Source organism: Hylobates moloch, unplaced genomic scaffold, assembly GCF_009828535.3.
Source record: "Hylobates moloch isolate HMO894 unplaced genomic scaffold, HMol_V3 SCAFFOLD_1, whole genome shotgun sequence".
Taxonomy (NCBI): Eukaryota; Metazoa; Chordata; class Mammalia; order Primates; family Hylobatidae; genus Hylobates; species Hylobates moloch.
This window is the reverse complement of record NW_026652276.1, coordinates 101,894,294-101,900,972: the sequence shown is the minus strand read 5'-3', so window position 1 is coordinate 101,900,972 and position 6,679 is coordinate 101,894,294. Positions and strand designations below refer to the sequence as shown.

Sequence of the window (6,679 nt, the reverse complement as noted above, 5' to 3'; positions counted from 1 at the left end):
TTGGGAGACCAAGGCGGGTGGATCATCCAAGGTCAGGAGTTAAAGACCAGCTTGTACAACATAGTGAAAACCCATCTCAACTAAAAATTTTAAAAAATTAGCAAGACGTGGTGGTGCATGCCTATAATCACAGCTATTCGGGAAGCTGAATCAGGAGAATCATTTGAACCCGGTAGGCGGAGGCTGCAGTGAGCCAAGACAGTGCCATTGCACTCCAGCCTGGGCAACAACAGTGAAACTCCATTTCAAAAAAAAAAAGAAGCAGGCCCAAATCGTAAAGTAAAACTTTTAGCACAGAAAATAAGAATTGGTGAGAATTCCATTCCCTGGTTACTTACCCCATAGGCTGAAGAGCTGCCTCTGCCTCTAAGGATCAGGGCATTCTGTGTTCGATGGCAGAACCTAAGTCAGAATGCAGCATAATCCCTGAAAAATGAGAACACCAGGGTGAGTTATCCTGACCTTGAGATTGCTTCTCTAGACCTTTCATTTAAAAAAAATATATAAGAACCAAGAAGGAGATCCCCTCTTGCCACCTCAGTTATTTGAACTCAGCTACTCAAGGTCCATTTTATCGAGATCAAGGGCTCCCGTAAGTGACTGTGAGGCAGATCTGATCACTCAGAGGGCTAAAGGTAACCTTATGAAACCTAAAGATGTGAAAGGAGAATGTAGCTGCTGCTCAGAAACTCCACTAGCCCATCTTGAAAAGAAATCACCTACAAACAGAGTAATTTCCAATTTCCAATTCTAGTTTCGTTGGGTGTCCCTAAACTTTTCTGCCCACCCCCTTTTTTTTTTTTTTGGAGACAGAGTCTTGCTCTATCCCCCAGGCTAGAGTGTAGTGGTGCAATCTCGGCTCACTGCAACCTCCGCCTCCTGGGTTCAAGCAATTCTCATGCCTCAGCCTCCCAAGTAGTTGGGATTACAGGTACACACCATCACACCTGGCTGATTTTTGTATTTTTAGTAGAGATGGGGTTTCACCGTATTGGCCAGGCTGGTCTCAAACTCCTTCGCTCAGGTGATCCGCCTGCCTCAGCCGCCCAAAGTGCTGGGATTACAGGCATGAGCCTCCATGCCCAGCCTTCTGCTCTTTCTCATTTTGCCGACCTAATGTAAGAAAACTAAGCTAAAATACATTTTGTAACCAAACCAAAAGGAAGCTCTCTAGGACATATGGCTACTATACTCAGGAGACTTGAACTCTCCTTGACCCAAAAATGGCTATCTGGAAGTCAGCATCCTCAGAGTACATAAACGCCGGGTGCGGTGACTCACACCTATAATCCCAGCACTTTGGGAGGCTCAGGCAGAAGGATCACCTGAGCGAAGGAGTTTGAGACCAGCCTGGCCAAAATGGTGAAACCTTGTCTCTACACAAAATACAAAATTTGGCCAGGCATGGTGGCCCGCGCCTGTAATCCCAGCTACTCAGAAAGCTGAGGCTGAGGCAGGAGAATTGCTTAAGCCTGGTGGCAGTCAGCCAGGATTGCACCACTGCACTCCAGCCTGGATGACAGAGTGAGACTCTGTATCAAAAAAAGGAAGAAAGAAAAAAAAAAAGCTTGAGTTATCCCTACACTGCATATGTTCATATTGATAAATCAAGGAGTGCCTGTATTGAGCTTCAGCAAAAGATTTTTTGGGGAGGTGAAGGAAGGAGCAGTTCCATCAAATTAAAAGATTAATTTTTAAAAGCTTAAAGATTAATCTGTACTTTTAAAAAGGATCTCACAACTATGTTACCTGTTGTATTTGTTCTAGGCTGAGAAATGTCAGTTGTATTGTAAGAAGTTCTGATCTGTAAAAACATAGTTGATATTAGTATTATAATAAAGCATTTAGAAGAAATTTATAGGCCTTTCTCACACAGCTGTGCACTAATTATTATTATTATTATTATTGAGACGGAGTCTCATTCTGTCACCCAGGCTGGAGTACAGTGCGACTCCCTGCAACCTCCATCTCCCAGGTTCAAGCAATTCTCCTGCCTCAGCCTCCCGAGTAGCTGGGACCACAAGTGTGCCCCACCACACCCAGCTAACTTTTGTATTTTTAGTAGACACGGGGTTTTGCCATGTTGGCCAGGCTGGTCTCGAACTCCTGACCTCAGTTGATCTACCTGCCTCAGCCTCCCAAAGTGCTGGGATTATAAGCATGAGTCATTGTGCCCAGCCAAATTTTTAAATGTTCCACTCTGCGTTCATTTTATAGTGAAAAAACTCATTCTGGTGACTTGAATTTTGAAAATAGCAATTTTCAGACATTCAGGTGAGACCACCTGGATGTCTCCAAAGTCATCTTTTTTATAAGATAAATATGCAAAAGTCACTTTTCCCCCAAACCAGCTCAATTCTGTTTCTGAATCTTGGATGAACTGTCCCACAGCACAGCCAGAAGCAGCTTGCATCATCTTAAACCTTTCCTCTCCCTTATAACTCAGTCCCAACAAACACACACAGATATACAACCCCAATCAGTAAACAAGACTCTGACCACTTCAACATTCCTTCCATGAGCAGAGAAAGGCCTTCTGTTCCTACCCCCTACACTCAAACTACCCACTGTGTTATCCTTCAAAATCAACCCAGAATAATCTTTCTAAAGGACAGATCCACATTATTTTAAGAGAGAAGTGCTATGAGACCATTTAATGACTGCCACTGCTTTTGTAGGATCTAAGGCCTTCCTCCACTTGGCCACCCAAGTCTATCTATGCAATCCTACAATGCCCACATGGCACTCCTCACTCCACACAGAATAGGTGAGGTATGTGAACACGTGAGCATACTTGACACCTCCCTGCCTTTACTCATATTTGAAACAAGCTCCATCCCTTCTGGATGCACAAGTGACTGATCGGGGTGTGCCACCTACCTCCTGAAGCCGGTTTATCAAGTTGTAAATCTTCATGTGTTGAATTCATAAGATTATGTCTGAAAGGTGAAAATAAATAATATTCACTAGGTAATATTCAGCAAAGTAATATCCACTAGTACACATTTAACATTTAATCACCAAGGGTGGTTTTGAAAAGAAAAGACATGCTGGGCACAGTGGCTCATGCTTGTAATCCCAGTACTTTGGAAGGTAGAGGCTGGCAGATCACAAGGTCAGGAGTTCAAGACCAGCCTGGCCAACATGGTGAAACTCCATCTCTACTAAAAATACAAAACTTAGCCAGCCATGGTGGCAGGTGCCTGTAATCCAAGCTACCCGGGAGGCTCAGGCAGGAGAATTGCCTGAACCCAGGAGACAGAGGTTGCAGTGCGTCAAGACCATGCCACTACACTACACCCTGGATGACAGACAAGACTCCATCTTGGGAAAAGAAAAAAAATTAAGAAAAGACAATCTGGATGCTTGAGCACAACTAAATCCTCATTTGAGGTTTCTATAGAGTAACAAAACAAAATAATTGCAAATTGTCTCATAACGTGCTTCATGGAGCAGGTGTCCTCACAAGTAAAGTGGTAACTTTGAAACCCACAGGTCTTTGAAGCATATTATAAAAATCTTAAATGGGATCCTTTAATATCACATTGCATTCAAGACTATCTTCCTCTACGCATCTAGAAAAACAATCCTATATTCTCACATATGCTTTAAAAATCTCAGGGCTAAAAACAAGACATGGATACTATTTCACTTTTAGCAAAAGTAGCAGAAAATTGTGAAAGAAAATGTCAGTTGCATGCCAGTCAGGTGCGGGCAGTGTTCATGTTTCGAAAGATAACACTGGCATGACTGACTCAATGTTGGACCCAGATAAATTAAAAAGTGGTAGATAAAAATACATAAAATAGGCCGGGCGCAGTGGCTCTCACCTGTAATCCCAGAACTTTAGGAGGCCGAGGCAGGCGGATCACCTGAGGTCGCGAGTTAGAGACCAACGTGACCAACATAGGGAAACTCTGTTCTAATAAAAATACAAAATTAGCCAGGCTTGGTGGCACACGCCTGTAATGCCAGGTACTCAGGAGGCTGAGGCAGGAGAATCTCTTGAATCTGGGAGGCAGAGGTTGCAGTGAGCCAAGATGGTGCCATGGCACTCCAGCCTGGGCGACAAGAGTAAAACCTCCGTCACAAAAAAAAAAAAAAAAAAAAAATTCCTGTGGGAAGGCCTTCTACATAAAGATCTTCAACATGAGACTGGAAAAAAGGGGTGGACCTTTGGCTTTTACAGCTTGAGCTATAAGGACAAAAAGAAAAAAGGATATCATTTAAACACAATATGTAGAAAAGAAGATTGAATCTGTATTGCTCTTTAATTTTTAAAATTTGATCTTTACTTCTGTTATTGTAATTGAGTCAAAAGAAAAATATTATGAGTAAAATAAAAACAACACCAAAAATGCTAATATTCTGTTTACCAAAGTCTGCAGTGAACTATCCCATTAAAGATGGGTGCAGTGACTCACACCTGTAATCCCAGCACTTTGAGAGGCAAAGACGGGTGAATCAACTGAGGTCAGGAGTTTGAGACCAGTGTGGCAAACATGGTCAATCCCCATCTCTACTAAAAATACAAAATTTAGTCAGGCAAGGTGGCAGGTGCCTGTAATCCCAGCTACTCGGGAGGCCAAGGCAGGAGAATCGCTTGAACCCAGGAGGCACAGGCTGCAGTGAGCTGAGATCACAGCATTGCACTCCAGCATAGGCAACACCAGCGAAACTCCATCTCAAAAAAAAAAAAAAAAAAAAAAAACAGAGAATCATGGAGCTGGGTCCTACTCATTGTATTTACTTTCCTAAAATAAAACAACATTATAAAAAACATTATGACCAGGCGCAGTGGCACATGCCTATAATCCTAACACTTTGGGAGGACGAGGCGGACGGATCATAATATCAGGAGTTTCAGACCAGCCTGGCTAACTGGTGAAACTCCATCTCTACTAAAAAATTACAAAAATTAGGGCCAGGGGCAGTGGCTCACGCCTGTAATCCCAGCACTTTGGGAGGCCGAGGCAGGCGGATCATGACGTCAGGAGATCAAGACCATTCTCGCTAACATGGTGAAACCCCATCTCTACTAAAAATACAAAAAATTTGCCAGGTGTGGTCGCAGGTGCCTGTAGTCCCAACTACTTGGGAGGCTGAGGCAGGAGAATGGTGTGAACCCGGGAGGCAGAGCTTGCAGTGAGCCGAGATCGCGCCACTGCATTCCAGCCTGGGCGACAGAGCAAGACTCCATCTCAAAAAAAAAAAAAAAATTACAAAAATTAGCCAAGCATGGTGGCATGCACCTATAATCCCAGCTACTCAGGAGACTGAGGCAACAGAACTGCTTGATCCCGGGAGACAGAGGTTGCAGTGAGCCAAGATCGCAGCACTGCACTCCAGCCCGGGTAACAGAGGAAGACTCCGTTTCAAAAAAAAAAAAAGAACAGCTACAGGTGCCATTTGCTATGGGGAGACTAGGGATATGATCTTGCTGCAATCCTTCCATTTTAGTAAATCTTAACAGTGTGATTCCATTCTGTTTTGTCCCCACTTCACTCCAGAGGCAAAACCAGTAGGAAAACCAATTCTACTTCTATCTCTTTCAAAACACATCTAACAATTAAGAGATGAAAAAAAGAAAATGAGTTCACTGTTTTAGAGAGTATTAGAATTTTGACAACATGAGGCCAGACGGGGTAGCTCTCACCTGTAATCCCAGAACTTCGGGAGGCCGAGATGGATCACCTGAGGTTGGGCGTTCAAGACTAGCCTGACAAACATGGAGAAACCCCGTCTCTATTAAAAACACAAAATTATCCGGGTGTGGTAGCGCATGCCTGTAATCTCAGCTACTCGGGAAGCTGAGGCAGGAGAATTACTTGAACCCAGGAGGCAGAGGTTGCAGTGAGCCGAGATTGCATCATTGCACTCTAGCCTGGGCAACAAGAGCAAAACTCCATCTCAAAAAAATAAATGAATAAAAAATTAAAAAAAAGAATTATCCTATCCTGGAACATAAGTAATAGTTACAGGCATATTATTTCATGTGGAAGGTACCATTTTAAAAAAAACAATGTTAAGCATTAAATAATTATTGCACATCTTTTTTTTTTTTGAGATAGAGTCTCGCTCTGTCGCCCAGGCTGGAGTGCAGTGGCAGGATCCCGGCTCACTGCAAGCTCCGCCTCCCAGGCTCATGCCATTCTCCGGCCTCAGCCTCCCGAGTAGATGGGACTACAGGTGCCCGCCACCATGCCCGTCTAATTTTTTGTATTTTTAGTAGAGATGGGGTTCCATCCTGTTAGTCAGGATGGTCTCCATCTCCTGACCTCATGATCCACCCGCCTCGGCCTCCCAGAGTGCTGGGATTACAGACGTGATTCATTGCGGCCAGCCTGTACATAATCTTCTAATCTGACTTAAGACTGAAGACCTACCTCCTGAAGCTGGTTTATCAAGTTGTAAATCTTCACATCTTAAATTCATAAGTTCATGTCTGAAAGGTGAGAATAAATACTTAATATTCACTAGGCAATATTCAGCAAAGTAACATCCACTAGTACATATTTATCATTGAATCCCCAAGGGTGGTTTTGAAAAGAAAAGACAGGCTGGGTGCGATAGCTCACACCTGTAATCCCAGCACTTTGGGAGGCCGAGACTGGCAGATCACAAGGTCAGGAGTTCTAGACCAGCCTGGCCAACATGATGAAACACTGTCTGTACTAAA

The 6,679-nt window shown here is 43.5% G+C and overlaps 2 long non-coding RNA genes across 2 annotated transcripts; both read right to left on the bottom strand.

Annotated features, from left to right (window-relative positions):
- Positions 1 to 338: 338 nt before the first annotated feature.
- Positions 339 to 4,005, bottom strand: LOC116810361 (uncharacterized). The gene is made up of 4 exons (XR_009214810.1): positions 3,831 to 4,005; positions 2,881 to 2,939; positions 1,750 to 1,804; positions 339 to 426 (listed from the first exon to the last, which is right to left on the bottom strand). It is a non-coding gene; the product is annotated as an uncharacterized LOC116810361 (long non-coding RNA).
- Positions 4,006 to 4,125: 120 nt separating this feature from the next.
- Positions 4,126 to 6,446, bottom strand: LOC131384194 (uncharacterized). The gene is made up of 3 exons (XR_009214814.1): positions 6,387 to 6,446; positions 5,657 to 5,745; positions 4,126 to 4,195 (listed from the first exon to the last, which is right to left on the bottom strand). It is a non-coding gene; the product is annotated as an uncharacterized LOC131384194 (long non-coding RNA).
- Between the last annotated feature and the right edge of the window lie 233 nt (positions 6,447 to 6,679).